Source organism: Artibeus jamaicensis, unplaced genomic scaffold (genome assembly GCF_021234435.1).
Source record: "Artibeus jamaicensis isolate MK-2021 breed Jamaican fruit bat unplaced genomic scaffold, CSHL_Jam_final contig_60, whole genome shotgun sequence".
In the NCBI taxonomy this organism is placed as follows: domain Eukaryota; kingdom Metazoa; phylum Chordata; class Mammalia; order Chiroptera; family Phyllostomidae; genus Artibeus; species Artibeus jamaicensis.
The window spans coordinates 3,285,304-3,306,369 of NW_026521900.1; the positions used below are offsets into that span (position 1 = coordinate 3,285,304).

Genomic DNA, 21,066 nt, shown 5'->3' on the forward strand with positions numbered 1-21,066 from the left:
AGGCTGATGAGGAATCCTTCAGCCAAAGGAGCCATTTGGAAGCATCACATGTCTTCAGGAATGGGTCTGTCTTAATATCCTTGCTATGCTTAATCACTGATTGAGAGCAGCCTGTGTGAAGCGTGGCCTTGGTGGCCTCCATACTAATGTAGTGGTAGACTCAGAGTGCAGCAGCTGAGGCCATCTGTCAATTACACTCCCATAGCAAGAGATCTGAATGGCATGTTTTCATGGCCGCCACACCATGTGATTAAATTTTGTATTCAAAGAAGGATAAAGACATTTTCTAGACAAAGAAGGAGCTTACCACTCACAGACTGCCACCCTAAGAACCTCTGAAGGTTTCCCTTTGGAAGGAAATATTTTTAGTCATAAAGGACAGTGTAGGATGCAAGAAGTAAACAAATAAATTTGTAAATATGTGGGAAAGAAATGGGTAAATGTACAGATGAATATAAATAGGCATTGACTACTAAAAAACAAAGATACAATAATGATTAATTTCAGTGTATTAAAAACAAGACAGAATTATATTGGCAACGACATATAAAATTGGAAGGGGAAATTGGAGGTAGAGTATTTTTAGGTTCATTCATTAATCAGGATGTAATATAGTTGAAATGAAGTCATACTGGATTAGAGTGGGTCCTAAATCCAATGACTAGATTTGATGAATAAAAGATAGGAGGAGATTTAGACACAGAGATACACAGAAGGAAGAAGGCCGTGCGATGATGGAGGCAGAGACTGGAATGATGCAGATATGATCCAAGGAACATTAACAATTGCCAGGAGCCTCCAAAAGCTTGGAAGAGGCAAGGAAAGATTCTTTACAGTCTTCAGAGAGAGCACCGCCCTGCTGACACCTTGATTTTGGAGTTCTAGCCTTCAAAACTGTGAGAAAATAAATTTCTGCTGTTTAAGTTAACAAGTGTATGGTAATTTGCTATGGCACCACTAGAAAACTAATATACTGCCAAACTGTGTTCTGGAGAGGCTGTACCAGTTTACATTCTACCACAAGTGTATGAGCGATCCAGTTTATCTGCATCCTCACCAACATTTGGTTTTATTGTTATATTTTGTTTAGCTGTTCTATTAATTTTTTTCTTAAAACTTTTAAATTTTTAAGTATATTTTGATTATGCTATTACAATTGTCCTAATTTTTTCTCCCCGTTATCCCCCATCCACTCTGTACCACACCGCTGTCCAGCATTCCTCCCACACTTAGTTCATGTTCATGGGTTGTACGTAGAAGTTCTTTGGCTTCTCTGTTTCCTATACTATTCTAAACCCCCTCCTGTCTATTTTGTACCTACCAATTATGCTTCTTATTCCCTGTAATTCCCCCCCCACATTGTCCCTCTCCCCACTGATAACCCCTAATGTGATTTCCATTTCAGTGATTCTGTTCCTGTTCTAGTTGTTTGCTTAGTTTTCTTTCTTTGTTTTTTAGGTTCAGTTGTTGATAGTTTTGAATTTGTTCTCATTTTATTGTTCATATTTTTTTTTATTGATTATGCTGTTACAGTTGTTCTATTCCCCCTTTATTCCCCTCCACCCTACCCCCCATCCCCACCATCACCCCCCCTTTAGTTTATGACCATGTGTCTCACGTCCTTTAGATTCTATATTTCCCATGCTATTCTTGCCCCCCATCTATTTTCTATCTACTGTCTATGCTACTTATTTTCTGTACCTTCTCCCCCCTTCTCCTCCTCCCACTCCCCTGTTGCTAACCCTCCTTGAGATCTTCATTTCTATGTTTCCACTCCTGATCTAGCTGTCCTTTTAGTTTGCTTTCGTTTTAGGTGTGGTTGTTAATAACTGTGAGTTTGTTGTCCTTTCACTGTTCATGTTTCTTTAACTTCTTTTTCTTAGATAAGTCCCTTTAACATTTCATATAATAAGGGCTTGGTGATGATGAACTCCTTGAATTTGATCTTATCTGAGAAGCACCTTATCTGTCCTTCCATTCTAAATGAAAGTTTTGCTGGATAGAGCAATCTTGGTTGTAGGTCTTTGGATTTCATGACTTGGAATACCTCTTTCCAGCCCCTTCTTGCCTGTAAGGTCTCTTTTGAGACATCTGCTGACAGTCTGATGGGGACTCCTTTGTAGGTGACTGTCCCCTTAGCTCTTGCTGCTTCTAGGATTCTCTCCTTCATTTTAATCTTGGCTAATGTAATTACGATGTGCCTTGGTGTGTTTCTTCTTGGGTCCAACTTCTTTGGGACTCTCTGAGCTTCCTGGATTTCCTGGAAGTCTATTTCCTTTGCCAGATTGGGGAAATTCTCCTTTATTATTTGTTCAAATAAGTTTTCCACTGGTGGCTGTGCCTTTCCCCCTTCTGGTACCCCTATAATTCGGATGTTGGAGCATTTAAAGATGTCCTGGAGGTTCCTAAGACTCTCCTCATTTCTTTGAATTCTTGCTTCTTGACTCTTTTCTGTTTGGCCATTGCTTTCTTCTGGTCCACTCCATTGATTTGAGTCCCAGTTTCCTTTTCATTGCTATTGGTGTCCTGTGCAATTCCATTCATTTCAATTAGTTTCGCCTTCATATATTTGTCTAATTTGCCGGTATAATCAACCAGTTCTGTGAGGATCCTGATCACCAATGTTTTAAACTGTGCGTCTGTGTTTTGCTATTTCTTCATCGCTTAGATTTATTGGCTCTGGGGCTCTGAGATCCTCCTGCACCATTCTTGGTTTGTTCGGGCCCTTTAAGTGTGAGAAGCGGCGCCTTGGATTCCCAGGTCGCTTGGTTGTGACGCTGTATGTAGGGGCGTGACCAGAGCGGGGAAATGGCGACCCCCTCTGCCGCTTCTCACAGCTGGGTGCAGAGGAGCAGTGCCTTAGGTGGTTCACCTGGGCCGGGCCACTCAGAGTCGCTGGGTTATGACGCTGTATGTGGAGGTGGGGTCAGAGCAGGGAAATGGCGGCGCCCTCCACGGCCGCTGGCCGTGGGGACCTGCCGGCCCGGTCCAACCACCGACTCCCTCGCCTGTCCACCCTCGCACAAATGCGCGACCTCAGTCAACACACAGCCCCGGGCCCGGCTGTCTCCCCCGAGGTCGCTCGCCTGGTTGCTCTCTGGGTCGCTCACTAGGTCTGACCCTGCGCCTGGATTCCGCTGGCCTGAGTGTGTCTGGCCGAGTCCTCCTGTGCAACCCTGCTCCGCCAGCCGCTGGTTTCGCCCCTTACCGGTCAGGCTGAAGAATTTGTTGTTAACGGACTTCCGAAAAGTTCAATTTTCCGTGTTCTGGCTGTGTTTTCTGTTGCTAATATTTTTCTCTAATTTTGGTTGTGTGAGAAGGCACAGCACATCCACCTATGCCTCCATCTTGGCGGAAGTCCCTCTATTGTTCATATTTTTTTAAGATTTATTTATTTATTTATTTATTTATTTATGGTTGCCTCTAGTGCATCCTCTGCTGGGAACTGGCCTGCAACCCAGGCATGTGCCCTGACTGGGAATCGAACTGTGATCCTCTGGTTCACAGGCCTGCGCTCAATCCACTGAGCTACACCAGCCAGGGCTGTTCATAGTTTTTTATCTTCTTCTGTTTCTTAGATAAGTCCCTTTAACATTTCATATAATAAGGGCTCGGTGATGATGAACTCCTTTAACTTGACCTTATTTGGGAAGCACTTCAACTGCCCTTCCATTCTAAATGATAGCTTTGCTTTATACAGTAATTTCAGATGTAGGTGCTTGCCTTTCATGACTTCAAATACTTCTTTCCAGCCCCTTATTGCCTATAAGGTTTCTTTTGAGAAATCAGCTGCTAGTCTTATAGGAACTCCTTTGTAGGTAACTCTCTCCTTTCTTTAGGCTGCTTTTAAGGTTCTCCCTTTATCTTTAATTTTGGATAACTTAATTATAATGTGCTTTGGTTTGTTCCATCTTGGGTCCAATTTCTTTGGGACTCTCTGGGCTTCCTGAACTTCCTGGAAGTCTGTTTCCTTTGTCAAGTTGGGAAGTTTTCCTTCATTATTTGTTCAAATAAGTTTTCAATTTCTTGCTCTTCCTCTTCTTTTTCTGGTAGCCCTATAATTCAGATGCTGAAGCACTTAAAGTTGTTCCAGAGGTTCCTAAGCCTCTCCTCATTTTTTTTTGAATTCTTGATTCTTCATTCTGTTCCAGTTGGATGTTTATTTCTTCCTTTTGTTCTAAATCTTTGATTTTAGTCCTGGTTTCCTTCCTTTCACCGTTGGTTCCCTGTGTATTTTGCTTTATTTAATTTTGTGTAGCCTTCATTTCTTCCTTCATTTTGGACCAAGCTCAATCAATTCTGTGAGCATCCTGATTACTAGTGTTTTGAACTCTACATCAGGTAGATCGTCTGTCTCATCACTTAGCTTTTTCTGGAGTTACGATCTGTTATTTTTTGGGCCATTTATTTGTCTCAGCTCACCCGTTATGTTTTAAGGGATGATGGAACCTTAGGTATTGGCCAGGGCAGGACAACTGTCTTTGCTGTGATGTGGTGCTTCCTGTGGGGGAGGGGTCAGAGAGGGAACAATGCTGCTGTCTCCACTATAACCCCACTTTCTAATGAACTCTCCTGTGAGACCGGGCATTTTTCCTGCCTTCACAACCCCCACAGTATTTTACAGCTAAAGGTTTTGAGTCTTTGGTTTTTCAATACACCACCCCTTCCTTGCCCACCGTGCTGCAGGTCCTCTCCACCCGCCCAGATGCCTGTCTCCACACTCCTACTGGTCTGGATGAATGTTTCTTTAACTCCTTGGTTGTCAGAGTTCCATTCGGTTTGCTTTTCTGGCAGTTCTGGTGGTTTACTTTGTTTTTAAATTGGTTGTTATCCTTCTTTTGATTGTGCAAGGAAGCAAAGCATTTCTACTTACACTTCCATTTGGCTGGAACTCCCCTTCTTCTAATAAGTATATAATAATAGCTCATTGTGGTTTAAATTGCATTTTCCTAATGACTAATGGTGTTGAACATCTTCTCATGTACTTATTTGTCATCCGTATCTCTTCCTTGGTGAAATGTCTGTTCATATATTTTGTTCATTTTATAATTGGATTTTTTCTAAGTTACTTATTCCACAAAGAAAGCTTTTTAACAGATATATGGTTTGCAAATATTTTCAACTATCCTGTAGCTTGCCTTTTCATCCTTTTGATAGAGTATTTCACATCACAAAAGTTTAAAAATCTGAAGTCAAATTTAATATTTTTCTTTTATGAACGTGATTTTAGTGTCATTTCTAAGAACTCTTTGTTTAGTCCTGGGTCCTGAAAATTCTTCTATGTTTTCTTTTAAAAGTTTCATAGTTTTACATTTTACATTTAAATCCATGATCCATTTTTAATAATTTTTGTACATGGTGTGATGTTTATGTTAAGGCTCACTTCTTTCTTTTCTTTCTCTGTGATGCCCAGTTGTTCCAGGACAATTTGTTGAAAAGACTGTCATTTACTGAATTGTTTTTGCACCCCTGTCAAAAAATCAATTGGTCATTTCAACAATTGATGCTGGGAAAGCTGCATATCTACATGCAGAAGAATGAATTTGGATCAATCTCACACCACATACAAAAATTAATTCCAGTGTACCAAAGACCTAAATGTAAGAGCTCTCTGTTGTTCAGATTATGGAAATTCTATTGATTTGTCCTTTTTTAAAAAAATTATATTATTGTTCAATTACAATTGTCTCACCTTTCCCCCCATTTATTTGTCTTTGAGTTCACTGATTATTTCCTCCATCCTCTTCAGTCTACTATTAAACCCATCCAATGAGGTTTTTGTATTTTAGTAATTGTATTTTCTAGTTCTACAATTTCTTTGGTTCTTTTAAAGTATCTTCTATTTGTTTTATTTTTTGAGAATTTCTCATTTTTCATTTGTTTTAGGAGTGTTTATGATTGCCCATTGGAGTATTTTTATGATTGGTGTTTTAATATTCTTGACAGATAATTTCAACATCTGAATCATCTTAGTGTTGGCATCTGTTGCAGTTGACCTGGTTTTTGGTATGATGAATCATCTTCATTTGTATCCTGGATATTTTGGGTATTATGTAGTGAAATTCTGGATCCTACTTAATCATTCTTAACAAACAATCCTGTTTAGGTGTAGGGAAGAAGTCCAGCTCTTTTCCATTTATAAAATTGGCTTGGTTGCTTTCTTCTTGAGTTATAAACCTTCTTTGTATATTTTGAATACACAAGTTCTTTATCTGGATATGTGACTTACAAGTATTTTCTCCCAGTGTATGGCTTTTCATTTCCTTAGTGATCTTTTTAAAATTCAAAAGGTTTTAAAATATTTTATTTATTCATTTTTAGAGAGAGGGGAAGGGAGGGAGAAATAGAGAGAGAGAAACATCAATGTGTGGTTGCCTCCCATGTACCCCCCACTGGGGGCCTGGCCTACAACCTAGGCATGTGCGCTGACTGGGAATCAAACCAGCAACTCTTTGGTTTGCAGGCTGGTGCTCAATCCACTAAGCCATACAAGACAGGGCAAAACTTTTAAATTTTGATAATATTTGATTTATTAATTTGTTAATAAAAATTTGTTTATAAACAAACATGATTTTATGAATCATGCTTTTGGGATCAAATCTAACAAATCTTCCTAATCAATGTCCTTAAGATTTTCTCCTTTTCTTAAAAAATATATTTTATTGATTATGCCATTACAGTTGTCCTATTCCCTCCTTCATTCCCCTCCATCCTGCTCACCCCCTCCCCACCATTCCCGCCCATTTAGTTTATGTCCATGTGTCACGAGTTCTTTAGATTCTATATTTCCCATATTATTCTTGCCCTCCCCCTGTCTATTTTCTACCTACTATCTATGCTACTTATTCTCTGTACCTTCTCCCCCCTTCTCCTCCTCCCACTCCCCTGTTGCTAACCCTCCATGTGATCTCCATTTCTATGGTTCCTCTCCTGATCTAGCTGTCCTCTTAGTTTGCTTTTGTTTTAGGTGTGGTTGCTAATAACTGTGAGTTTGCTGTCCTTTCACTGTTCATATTGTTTATCTTCTTTTTCTTAGACAAGTCCCTTCAACATTTCATGTAGTAAGGGCTTGGTGATGATGAACTCCTTGAACTTGACCTTATCTCAGAAGTACTTTATCTGCCCTTCCATTCTAAATGAAAGTTTGCTGGACAGAGCAATCTTGGATGTAGGTCCTTGCCTTTCATGAGTTGGAATACTTCTTTCCAGCCCCTTCTTGCCTGTAAGGTCTCTTTTGAGAAATCAGCTAACAGTCTGATGGGAACTCCTTTGTAGGTGACTGTCCCTTTATCTCTTGCTGCTTCTAGGATTCTCTCCTTCATTTTAATCTTGGCTAATGCAATTATGATGTGCCTTGGTGTGTTCCTTCTTGGATCCAACTTCTTTGGGACTCTCTGAGCTTTCTGGATTTCCTGGAAGTGTAGTTCCTTTGCCAGATTGGGGAAGTTCTCCTTTATTATTTGTTCAGATAAGTTTTCCACTTGTTGCCCTTTCTCTTCCCCTTCTGGTATCCCTATAATTCAGATATTGGAACGTTTAAAGATGTCCGGGAGGTTCCTAAGCCTCTCTTCATTTTTTCGAATTCTCGTTTCTTCATTCTTTTCTGTTTGGTCATTTTTTTCCTCCTTCTGGTCCACTCCCTTGATTTGAGTCCCAGTTTCCTTTCCATTACTATTGTTTCCTGTGCATCTCCCTTCATTTCATTTACTTTAGCCTTCATTTGTTCCTCTAATTTGCGACTAAAATCAACCAGTTCTGTGAGCATCCTGATCACCAGTGTTTTCAACTGTGCATCTGTTAGGTTGGCTATCTCTTGGTCCCTTAGAATTATTGGCTCTGGGGCTTTGAGCTGTTCTTGAGCCATAATGTTTTGGTCTGTTCGCACCTGTTACATATGAGCAGCGGAGCCTTAGGTGTTCACCATGTTAGGGCAACCCACATTGCTGGGTTGTGATGCTGTATGTGGGGGCGGGATCAGAGAGGGGCAATGGCATTTGTTCTGCTCTCTCTTGGATTTCTGTCCCCTCTGCTGCTTCCCACAACCAAACCAGGCACCCCTGGTGCCGGCTTCTGGGTGTGTGGGCCTGTGTACCCTCCAGGACCCTGTGGGTCTCTCCAACAAACTCTCAGTGAGCCTGGGAGCTTCTGGCACCTTGACCCCAAAAGTTTTTCCAGTTGATGCTTTTAGGCTTTAATTCTTGTCACTGGGGCCCTTGTTTGTGCTGTCTGTCTCACGGCTCATGCCTTTGCTTGGTTTATCTGCGCGTGAATGTGTCAGCCAACCGCCTTTTGCTCTCACTGAGTCTGCCCATTGCCACTCTATGCCTGGGATCCGCCAACCGCTGCCTGCGTGCCTGGGTGGGTCTAGCTGCTTTTGCCTGCGTGACCCCGCCTGCCAGCTGCTGGCTCCGCCCCCCTTACCGGTCTGGCTGAATGGTTCGTTGTTGTCAGACTTATGTACAGTTGAATTTTCTGTGTTTTGGTTGTGTTTTTGTTACTAAAACTTTGTTGTCTTTATTTTGGTTGTGCAAGGAGGTACAGTGCTCCAACAGCCATGGCTGGTTTGGCTCAGTGGGTTGAGCACTGGCTTGCAAACTGAAACGTCACTGGTTCAATCCCCAATCAGGGCACATGCCTGGGTTGTGGGCCAGGTCCCCTGTTCGGGGCGTGCAAGAGCCAACCAGTCAATGTTTCTCTCCCTCTCTTTCTTTCTCCCCCTCTCTCTATAACATAAATTTTAAAACGCTTAAAAAACAACAACAAAAATAGACCTTATGGAAAGGCATTGAAGGAGAGAGAGAGGGAGGAGGCCACAGAGGTATACTTGATGGCAGCACATGTCAAGCTCACTGTAAGGCCTTAGAACTTGACTCTGAGTGAGCTACAGAGGTACTGAAGGTTCGGGGGAGTGGTATCATCTGCCTTTTGTTTTACTAGGATAACGTTGGCTGCTATAGTAAGAACAGAATGAATAAAGAGAGGTTTTCCTTTTAAGATTAGAGAAATAATGTCTTCTTTACAAGCATACTAATGTAATAGGCTATAAAGAGGGGGGAATTGATTATGTAAAAGAGAATGGAGAATTTAACTTACCAGTAACTTAGTAAAGATACCTAGCTAACCAGTCTTCTTAAGAAATCCAAAAGTATCTAATATACTATATAATTTACTTATTTACTTTATTTATTGTATGTGTTCTACCTCCTACCACTAAAATGCAAGCTCTGTGAGGGCAGAGACTTTTGTTTGCTTATGTATGTGAAGCACAGACTATTTCCTGGAACATAGTAGGTGCCCAAAAAATTCTTGCTGCATAAACACTTTTATGGGCATAAAGGAGTAAAAGGTCTGTCACATAACCATAAGCACTTGGAGTGTGGGGCAGTACTTGGGGATGATGGGAAGAGATGGTGCCAAATGAAGTGCAGAGAAAAATGGCAATTCAGCCATTAGTTATCATACTATTCTATGGGGATACAGAAATCCATTGCCCTTCTTTGCTTCAGGTTTTATGGTTAGTTTTGACATTTTTTTTGCATCCAGAGTAAAATGCAGGGAAAACTTTCCATCCTCTATCATGATTACTTAAAGTACATACTTAAAAAATATAGTTTGAAGGAGTGCCTAAATGAAAGGCAAAACCTTTCATCTAGGTGTAACCTTTCCTCTAGGGCCTACTAGGTCACTGATTCTGGAATTAGGCCATATAATTTCCTAAAGTATCCCCAACCCTGAGGTACCCACACCCACCATGTGAGGATCACTACTAAAGATTAAATATTTTTATTTTCTTAAAGACCATTTTCAAAGAAGCATTTAAAATTCATTTATTTGGCTAGCCACAGAAGTCAGTACTCTCAGTCTTTAAATACTGTATGCTGAATATTCTCTGTGACAGTAACCAAGGTCTGGGGAAAACTGCTACTGCTGTGGGACAGTGAACCTCTTGTCCAGAGCATTTAAGTAAATGCGAGGTTCTCTTCTCTAGTTGGGAAAACTTAAGAAAGATCATATTCTCTGTAACACAAATTATAATTTCTGAGACAAGAGCACCTTATTCTAAAGCAATTCAGCTTAAATGGCTGTTTAAAGACTGAAACTCATACTACTTTCAGCTTAAATGTTCATTGCTCTGCTAATAAACTGGGCATTATTGTAATTGATAAATAAATATATTAATCTATGACAGAGAATAATACATGCTTTTCCTCTCCTCAAAGAAACAGTTGTCATCATCATAACTGAATTCATTGAATTAATTATGTCACACAATGGTGCCATTTTCATTCAGGGATTTACTACAGTAAATAATTTGTAAGTAGAATAGATAGAAGTCATATCTTTTAAAAAGATTTCTTGATCTCTAACATAGGGAAAAGTCCATCCTTGATCTCTTGTGACAGAAATGAACTGGTCTGATAAGTAACTGGTTTTTCTTAATTAATCTACAGTATTATTGACATTTTGTATGCATGCACTTCTGTGAATTCTAACACAACTATAGAGTTGTGTAACCACCACTACAGTTAGGATACAGAACAATGATACCACATATCCCACCCCAGACTCTCTTGTGCTGTCTCCATGGGTCAGCAAACTATACCCAAGATAAAACTGGACTATGGCTTATTTTTTTAGGGCCCAGAAACTAAAAATGAATTTTAAATATTTAAAGTGTTAGGAAAAGAACAAAAGCAACAAGTAAAAATAAAGAAGAATATGCAAAAGAGACCATATATGGCCACAAAGCCTAAAATATTTACTATTGGCCCTTGCAGAAGACATTTGCTGACTCTCTGTTTTACATTTATGCCCTTGCTGTACCCCAACCCTTGGAAACTGCTAATCTGTTTTCCGTCACTATAGTTTTGTGTTTTGGAATTATATGGCATATAGCATTTTGAGACTTCAGAGCACAATTTCTTTGATATTCACTCATGTTTTTGTGTTTGTCAATAGTTATTTCCTTTTTATTCCCAAGTACATTTCCATTCTCTGGATGTACCATCATTCATTTATTCATTCACTTGCTGAAGGACATTGGGTTGTTTCTAGGTTTTGGCTCTTAGGAATAGAGTTGTTATGAACACTTGTGTACAGATTTGGGGGTGAATATAAGTTTTTATTTCTCTAGGAAAATACCTAGGAGTGGGATTGCTGGATCATATGCTAAATGTACATTCAACTTTATTTTTAAAATGTCAAACTGTTTTCAGAGTGGTTGTACCAGTTTGCATTCCAACCAGTAATGAGAGTTTTAGTTGTTCTGCATCCTTGTTGGTACTTGGTATTGTCAGTATTTTTTATTGTGGCTATTCTAATAGGTGTGTAGTGGTATTTCCTTGTGATTTTCATTTGGATTTCTTTTACAGTTAATAATTTTGAACATACTTTCATGTGCTTATTTGCCATATGACTATTCTCTTTGTTGAAGTGCTTGTTCAAATATTTTGCTATTAAAAAATCTTTTTATTATGAAATAACTAAACTCACAGGAAGTTGCAAAGATAGTATAAAGAGGTCCCATGTACCCTTCATCCAGTTTCTCCTAATAGTTACATCATACATAACCATAATAGTGTAATATCAAAACCAGGAATTGACATTGATATAATGTATATATATAGTTCTATGCTATACTGTGATTTGTGAAGATTTATGTAATGACCACCTCAAGCAAGGTGCAGAACTATTCCATTGCCACAAATATCTCCCATGTGCTACCCCTGTACAGTCATAACCACATACTTCCCCCAACTATTCTTAACTCCTAGTAACCAGTAATTTTTTTTACATCTCTATACTTTTATCATATTGAGAATGCTATATAAATGAAATCATATAGTATGTGACAGTTTGACATTGGCTTTTTTTCCCCACTCAGCATAATACCCTCAAGATCCATCCAAGTTGTTACATGTATTAATAGTTCATTGCTTTATATTGCTAAGTAATTATTCCATGGTATAGATGCACCACAATATGTTTACCATTCAGCTGTTGAGGGACATTTAGTTGTTCGAAGTTTTGGCTGTTTGCAAACAACATTGCAGTGATCACTTGTGTACAGGTTTGTGTGGATACAGATTTTAATTTCTCTAATAAATATCCAGGAATGTTATTGCTGGGTTATAGTTTAAGTTTTGCTTATTTAAAAAAAGTTGGGTTGGCTACTTCTGGCCAAGATGGAGGTGTAGGTGGAAAGATTGTGCCTTCTCACACACCCAAGTTTAAAAATAACAAAGTTTTAGCAAGAAAAATGCAGCCAAACCACAGAAAATTGAACTATACAGAAGCCTGAAAACAATGAACCCTTCAGCCAAACCAGCCAATGAACCCTTCAGCCAAACCAGAGGGGCAGAGCCAGCAGCAGAGCTGGGTCGGGCAGGAAAGATCCACCAGACAAACCTGGGCATGTGACCCAGGCACGCAGGCAGCCGTGGGCAGATCCCAGGTGTAGAGTAGCAATGGATAGACCCACTGAGGGCTGACCATGGTCACACATTTGTGCGCAGATAAACTGGCGAAGGAGCAAGCAGTGAGACGGGACCACGCGGGCAGGAAGCAGCAGAGGGGACCGCTATTGTCCCTCTCTGACCCCGCCCCCATATACAGCATTACAACCCAGCAATGTGGGTTGCCCCAACATGGTGAACACCTAAGGCTCCGCCACTCATACGTAACAGGTGCGAGCAGACCAAAACATTATAGCTCAAGAACAGCTCAAAGCCCCAGAACCCATAACTCTAAGCGACCAAGAGATAGCCAACCTCTTGAACTAGCCAGATGCACAGTTCAAAACACTGGTGATCTGGATGCTTATAGAACTGGTTGATTTTAGTCGCAAATTAGAGGAACAAATGAAGGCTAAAGTAAATGAAATGAAGGAAAATGCACAGGAAACAATAGTAATGGAAAGGAAACTGGGACTCAAATCAAGGGAGTGGACCAGAAGGAGGAAAAAAATGACCAAAGAGAAAAGGATGAAGAAACAAGAATTCGAAAAAATGAAGAGAGGCTTAGGAACCTCCAGGACATCTTTAAATATTCCAACATCTGAATTACAGGGATATCAGAAGGGGAAGAGGAACAGCCACAGTGGAAAACTTATTTGAACAAATAATAAAGGAGAACTTCCCCAATCTGGCAAAGGAACTACACTTCCAGGAAATCCAGAAAGCTCAGAGAGTCCCAAAGAAGTTGGACCCAAGGAGGAACACACCAAGGCACATCATAATTATATTAGCCAAGATTAAAATGAAGGAGAGAATCCTAGAAGCAGCAAGAGATAAGGGGACAGTCACCTACAAAGGAGTTCCCATCAGACTGTCAGCTGATTTCTCAAAAGAGACCTTACAGGCAAGAAGAGGCTGGAAAGAAGTATTCCAAGTCATGAAATCCAAAGACCTACATCCAAGATTGCTCTATCCAGCAAAGCTTTCATTTAGGATGGAAGGACAGATAAAGTGCTTCTCACATAAGGTCAAGTTCAAGGAGTTCATCATCACCAAACCCTTATTATATGAAATGTTAAAGGGACTTGTCTAAGGAAAAGAAGATAAAAAATATGAACAGTGAAAGGATAGCAAACTCACAGTTATTAGCAACCACACCTAAAACAAAAGCAAACTAAGAGGACAGCTAGATCAGGAGAGGAACCATAGAAATGGAGATCACATGGAGGGTTAGCAACAGGGGAGTGGGAGGAGGAGAAGGGGGGAGAAGGTACAGAGAATAAGTAGCATAGACGGTAGGTAGAAAATAGGGGGAGGGCAAGAATAGTATGGGAAATATAGAATCTAAAGAACTTGAGACACATGGTCATAAACTATAAGGGGGGAATGGTGGGGGAGGGGGTGTGCAGGGTGGAGGATCATGAAGGGGAATTATGCCAACTGTAATGGCATAATCAATAAAATATGTTTAAAAAAACTTGGGTTGTTTTCATGTTGTTTAGTTTTGAGAGTTCTTTATATATCTTGGATATAAGTCCTTTTTAATGGATTATACTTACAATGTTTGTCTAAGAAATCCTTGCCTCATTAACTGACAATAATGATTTTCCTCTCTTCTTTCTAACAGGTTTACAGTTTTACGTTTTACATTTATATATGGGACCCACTTTGAATTAATTTTGAAGGAAGGTATGAGACTTAGATAAAGGTTCATTTTTTATATATGGATATCCAGTTGTTTTTTTTATTTTTTATCTTTAATCTAAATGTTATGTTACATGTAAGCAAAGCCCTTATTGTGTTTGTTCATTTATATTGTTCTTTACATTCCACATGCAAATGAAATCATATGGTATTTATCTTTCTCTCAATGACTTATTTCACTTAACACAACATCCTCTAGGTCCATCTATGCATTGCAAATGGTAACATTTCTTTTTTTTTTTTTTACCGTCAAGTAACAATTCCATTGTATATGTACATTTTAATTCACCTGTCTATTAATGGGCACTTGGGTTGCTTCCATATGTTGGCTATTATAAATGCTGCAATGGACTTAGGAGTGCATATATTCTCTTGAATTAGTGTTTTGGGTGTCTTCAGCTATATACCAGAAGTGGTATTGCTGGGTCATATGGTACTTCTATTTTTAATTTTTTGAGGAACTTTGATACCACAGTGGCTGCACCAATCTGCATTCCCACCAATAGTACATAAAAGTTTCCTTTTCTGCACATCCTTGCTAACACTTCCTATTTGTTCATTTATTGATGACAGCCATTCTGAGATGTGAGGTAGTATCTTATTGTAGTTGTAATTTGCATTTCTCTGACAATTAGTGATATTGAGCATCTTATATGTCAGTTGACAATCTATATGCGCTCTTTGGAGAAGTGTCTATTAAGGTCCTCTACCCATTTTTTAAATTGAATTGTTTGGTTTTTTGATGTTGAGTTGTGTGAGTTCTTTATAAATTTTGGATTTTAACCCCTTATGAGATGTATCTTTGGTGAATATCTTGTCCCATTAGTAGGTTGTCTTTTCATTTTGTTGATGGTTTCCTTTGCTGTATGGAAACTTTTTAGTTTGATGCAGTTCCATTTGTTTATTTTTCTTTTGTTTCCCTTGCTCACGGAGATATATCAGAACAAAATATTGCTAAGAGAAATGTCAGTGATTTTACTGCCTATGTTTTCTTCTAGGAGCTTTATGGTTTCAGGTCTTACATTTAAGTCTTTAATTCATTTTGAGTTTATTCTTGTATATGGTGTAAGAGGTGGTCTACTTTCATTGTTTTGCATGTGTCTTTTCAGTTTTCCCAACACCATTTATTGAACAGACTGTCTTTACGCCATTGTATGTTCTTGCCTCCTTTGTCAAATATTAATTGACCATATGAATAGCCAAATGACTAAGTTCTGGCTAATGAGATATAAACAGAAGTTTTGGTTGGGGATTTTGAAGAAGTTCTTTTAAAAGGGAGTTGATTAATTTATGGTGACAAAAGATGATTTGACTTTGGGTGATGGGCACATGATGCAATATACAGATTATATATTATAGAAGTGTACACTTGAAATCTATATAATCTTATTAACCAATATCACTGATAAATTTAATTAAAAAATGCAACTAAGTCATGAAAAAAGGGGTAGTTATCTGAAAAGTGCCTTTGTTGCCCCATCTCTTTGCTCTTTTCCCATTTTCTCCAGCCTAGAATGCAAACAAAATGGCTAGAGTTGCATTGGCTATCTTGCAACCACGAGGCAAACTTTAGGGTGGAAGTTGTATGCTATGAAAGGCAAAGCAGCAAGATAGGAGAGGCCTGGGACTTGGACGACTTCAAAAGAGAAAAATAACCTCCCAATTTATTTAAGCCATCCCTTATTGAGTGTGTGTTACTAGCAGATGAACACAATTCCTAAATGATGCATTCACATCCATGTGGTGGGAACCATCTTCTCCCTATTGCTCATCTTTACATGAGACCATCATGAACCTGATGTGTAATATTTTGAATCATCAAGTTAGGATTGTGTCTCAGTCATTCTTTTCCTCCACTGCCAAACATAGTGCCTGACTAAAAGTGGAGTGCTCAGTAAAAGTTGAATGACCAATCAGGAGCCCAGCTTAGTCTGGATTGATAACTCTTAGCCGAATTTAGTAAGGCTAGCCATGGTCTGTAGTCATTGTAGTTCCTACTTTAAAATAGGAAGGAAACCTTGCTTCACTTTCAAGGTAGCAGAATCCAAAACAATCATGAGAGTATTTAAAGTAGTAAAAGGCCATTGAAAACAGATCAGGCCAATGGAAAGGGTAGATGATGAAGATACAAGAAGAGATTCCAGGTCTGTATTCATCTTTCTTTCGTAGTCCGGCTGTCTGTGCTACATTTTGTATCTATTGTTCATTTCTCCTGCCCTTTAGAATACAAATGCTCATCTGCTTAAACATTTGTAAAACTATCATTTAAAATAAAGTGACCTATATAAATAATTATCATATGTGAATAAATAATGAGCAAAGGCTGGAAGAAGGAATACACATTTATGCTCACAGGTGACGCACATAAAAAGTCAACAGTGGCACCCTGGCTGGTGTGGCTCAGTGGATTGCGTGCCGGCCTGTGAACCAGAGGGTTGTTGGTTCAATTTGTGGTTGGGGCACATGCCTGGGTTGCAAGCTGAGTCCCCAGTTGCGGGCATGAGAGAGGTAACCACACATTGATGTTTCTCTCCCTCTCTTTCTCCCTCCCTTCCCCTCTGTCTAAAAATAAATAAATAAAATCTTTAAAAAAATCAACAATGGCATTCTTCTAGGTCACCAGGACAGGGGAAAACCATGAGGGAAGGGAGAGGAGTCAGATGCAGAATATGCCCAGAAAAGGTTTATAAATATAAATATGGGAGGAAGGAAGCCTTGCAAACTAGATAAGATATTTTCTCTAACTTTCCAAAGTGCATTTCAAAATGACTGGAATTGCTGGCATCTAGTTCTCCTCCTAGACTGTGGGAACTGTGTTGTTATCCCCATGACAAACCTACAGCCAAGGAAAATAAAATTCAGTCAGCCCTTCAAACAAGAAGGGCCTGGAGATCATGTCTGTAGGAAAGAGCTTAAGTTACAGTGTTTGAATTTGTCATCTGCCTTTTTTCTTGTGATACAAGGTCAAGAGCTTATGATCCTAACATTACGGAAGTGTGTTTCATTTTTAATTTAAAGAATAGCTGGCATATGATAGAATATTCAGATGTAGAAGAGTATACTCATAAGCATAGAGCCAAGAAAAGTCATAGATTTAGACTTTGTACTTTCTGTACACCTAACTTTGCCCATCACAACTTTACCTACAGCATTTTATCTTTGGCTCAGCATATTTTTTATTTTATTTTTTACGTACTCCTCTTTTTCGAACTTTTTTTATTTTGAAATTTTTTAATCTTTCAGAATCATTGTGAAAATAGTATAACAAATACCCAAAATACCCTTTATCTAAGGCTATACTATTTATCTAAGTTTACCAGTTGTTAACACTTTGCCAAATTTGTTTTCTATTTAAATATATTTTTGTGCAAATATGTGTGTGCGTGCATGACACACACATGCCCCTTTGTGTGAAATATCAGAGAGGTTTAAATGTAAGTTTCAGATATCTCAACATTTCACCCATACATATTTCAAGCATACTTTTCTTTTTTCCACATTTTTAATGTTGTTCAAGTACAATTATCTCCTTTTTACCCCCACGACTCCCCCCACCCCATCTATCTCCACTTTTCACATTGATCCTACCCCCCTTTGGTTTTGTCCATGTGTCCTTTATACATGTTCCTGAAAAATCTTCCCCCTTTCCTTCCCCCCCACCTTCCCTCCCATTATCCCCTCTCACTATTCCCTCCCACTATCCCCTCCTACCTCCCCTCTGGTTACTGTCATTTTGTTCTTAATTTCAATGTCTCTGGTTATATTTTGCTTAAAGCATATTTTTCTTATGAAACATATATTCTTTTACATTACTATAATACATTTAGCACACCTAGGAAAATTATCACAGGAAATTTAACACTGATATAATACTGTTATCTAATATGCATTCATATTCAAATTTCATTTTTTAGTTTTCTTTTTAAAATATATTTTATTATTGATTATGCTATTACAGTTGTCCCATTTTTTTCTCCCATTTCTTCCCCTCTGCCCTGCACACCCCCACCCATGAGTATTAACTCCCCTTAGTTCACATTCATGGGTTGTACATATAAGTTCTTTCGTTTCTCCATTTCCTATACTGTTCTTAACCCCCTCCTGTCTATTTTGTATCTACCAATTATGCTTCTTATTCCCTGTACCTTTCCCCCATTCTCCCCCTCTCCCTCCCCACTGGTAACCCTCCCTGTGATCTCCATTTCTGTGATTCTTTTCATGTTCTACTACTTTGCTTTGTTACTTTTTTTAGGTTAATTTGTTGATAGTTGTCATCTTATTTCAATTATACCAATAACAACAGTGTCCTTTATACTATTTTACCAAGATCCAGTTAAAGACCACACAGTACATTTAGTTGGCATATCACTTTACTTTCTTTTAAAGATAATCCTTGAACTTTTTAAATTTAATTTTATTTTTTTATATATGTAGATATATATTTTTTAATTTTATTTATTTATCTTTAGAGGGGAAGGGAAGGAGAGAGGGAGAGATATATCAATGTATGGTTGCTTCTGGTGCACCCCCTGCTGGGAACTGGCCCCTGCTGGGAACTGGCCCCTGCTGGGAACTGGCCCGCAACCCACGAATGTGCCCTGACTGGGAATCGAACCGTGATTGTGTGGTTCGCAGGCTCGTACTCAATCCACTGAGCTACACCAGCCAGGTTTATATATTTTTTATTGATTATGCCATTACATTTGTTCTATTTCCCCCCCTCCATTTCCCTCCACCCTGCACACCCCTCCCTCACCATTCCCCCCCTTTAGTTCATGAACACGTGTCTCAAGTTCTTTAGATTCTGTATTTCCCCTACTATTCTTACCATCCCCCTATCTATTTTCTATCTACTGTCTATGCTACTTATTTTCTGTACCTTCTCCTCCCTTCTCCATCTCCCACTCCCCTCTTGCTAATCCTCCACGTGATCTTCATTTCTATGGTTCACTCCTGATCTAGCTGTCCTCTTAGTTTGCTTTTGTTTTAGGTGTGGTTCTTAATAACTGTGAGTTTGCTGTCCTTTCATTCTTCATCTTTTTTATCTTCTTTTTCTTAGGTAAGTCCATTTAACATTTCATATAATAAGGGCTTGGTGATGATGAACTCCTTGAATTTGGTCTTATGTGAGAAGCACTTTATCTGTCCTTCCATTCTAAATGAAAACTTTGATGGATAGAGCAATCTTGGATGTAGGTCTTTGGTTTTCATGACTTGGAATACTTCTTTCCAGCCCCTTCTTGCCTGTAAGGTCTCTTTTGAGAAATCAGCTCACAGTCTGATGGCAACTCCTTTGTAGCTTACTGTCTCCTTATCTCTTGCTGCTTCTAGGATTCTCTCCTTCACTTTGATCTTGGCTAATGTAATGATGATGTGCCTTGGTGTGTTCCTTTTTGGGTCCACCTTCTTTGGGACTCTCTGAGCTTCCTGGATTTCCTGGAAGTCTATTTCCTTTGCCAGAATGGGGAAGTTCTCCTTTGTTATTTGTTCAAATAAGTTTTCTACTGTGGCTGTTCCTCTTCCCCTTCTGGTATCCCTGTAATTCGGATGTTGGAATGTTTAAAGATGTCCTGGAGGTTCCTAAGCCTCTCCTCATTTTTTTGAATTCTTGTTTCTTCATTCTTTTCTGTTTGGTCATTTTTTCCTTCCTTCTGGTCTACTCCCTTGATTTGAGTCCCAGTTTCCTTTCCATTACTATTGGTTTCCCATGCATTACCATTCATTTGAATTAGTTTAGCCTTCCTATGTTCTTCTAATTTGTAACTAAAATCAACCAGTTCTGTGAGCATCCTGATCACCAGTGTTTTGAACTGTGCATCTAAAGTTTGGCTATTTCTTCATCGCTTAGATTTATCGGCTCTGGGGCTCTGAGTTGTTCTTGAGCCATGTTTTTATCTGTTTGTGCCTATTACATATGAGGAGCAGAGCCTTAGTTGTTTACCAGGGCGGGGCCACCCAGGTCACTGATTTGTGACGCTGTATGTGGGGGCGGGGTCAGAGAGGGAGCAATGGCGGTCCTCTCCATGCTCCCCCCTGTTTATCTGAGCGCAAATGTGCGAGCCCTGCGCCCTGCGCCGTGCGGTCTCAATGCTCGCCTCTTCACTGGTTTATCTGCACAGGAATGCTCGACCAACCGCAGACAGCCAGCTGCGCCTCTTCCCTGTGTCCACCCATAGCTAGCCCGCACCCGGGATCTGCACCCTGAGCTGCCTGGGCACCACCCTGGTCGGGGATCTTTTTGGCCAACCCAGTCTGCTGCTGGCTACGCCCCTCTTACTGGTTTAGCTGAGCATTTCATTGTTTTCGGACTTCGTATTGTCAATTTTCTGTGTGGTTTGGTTGCGTTTATTATTGTTAAAACTTTGTTGTTTTTAGATTTGGTTGTGTGAGGACACAAGGTGTTTCTACCTACGCCTCCATCTTGGCAGAAGTCCCCTTGAACTTTTTTTAATCTTTCATGAGATTGACATTTTTGAAGAGTCCAGGTTCACTATTTTGCATAATGCTCCTGAATTTTTTGTCTTATTACTTTCTTATGACTAAAACCTTTATTTTTTTCCCCACAGGAGTACATCATATGTGATTTGTATCCTGAGTGTATCAGAGCAGAGAACACGTGATGTCAATTTGGTGACGTTAAGTTCGATCATTTGGTTGAAGTGCTGTGTACCAGACCTCCTCATTTATAAAGGTACCTTTTCTTCTCTTCGTAGTCATTGTAATTAATGGTTTTTTGAGACTGTGTTAATATATTCTTCCCTAACAGTCTTTTACTCAACGATTTTTACATATATTGACAATTCTTCCTTGAAGTAATTATTACAATGGTGATTGTAAAATGTTTTCTAATTCTAACACTTTTTATTTATGAGTTAGCATTCTTCTATAAACAACTTTCCCTGCTCCT

At 39.3% G+C, this 21,066-nt stretch overlaps 1 protein-coding gene across 1 annotated transcript in view; it reads left to right on the forward strand.

Annotated features, from left to right (window-relative positions):
• The first annotated feature begins 20,725 nt into the window (after positions 1-20,725).
• Positions 20,726-21,066, forward strand: part of USP9X (ubiquitin specific peptidase 9 X-linked) — a 393,159-nt gene continuing 392,818 nt past the window's right edge. The window contains exon 1 of the mRNA XM_037165301.2: positions 20,726-20,850. The gene's annotated coding sequence lies outside the window, so the exon portion shown is untranslated. The remainder of the gene's footprint in view (positions 20,851-21,066) is intronic.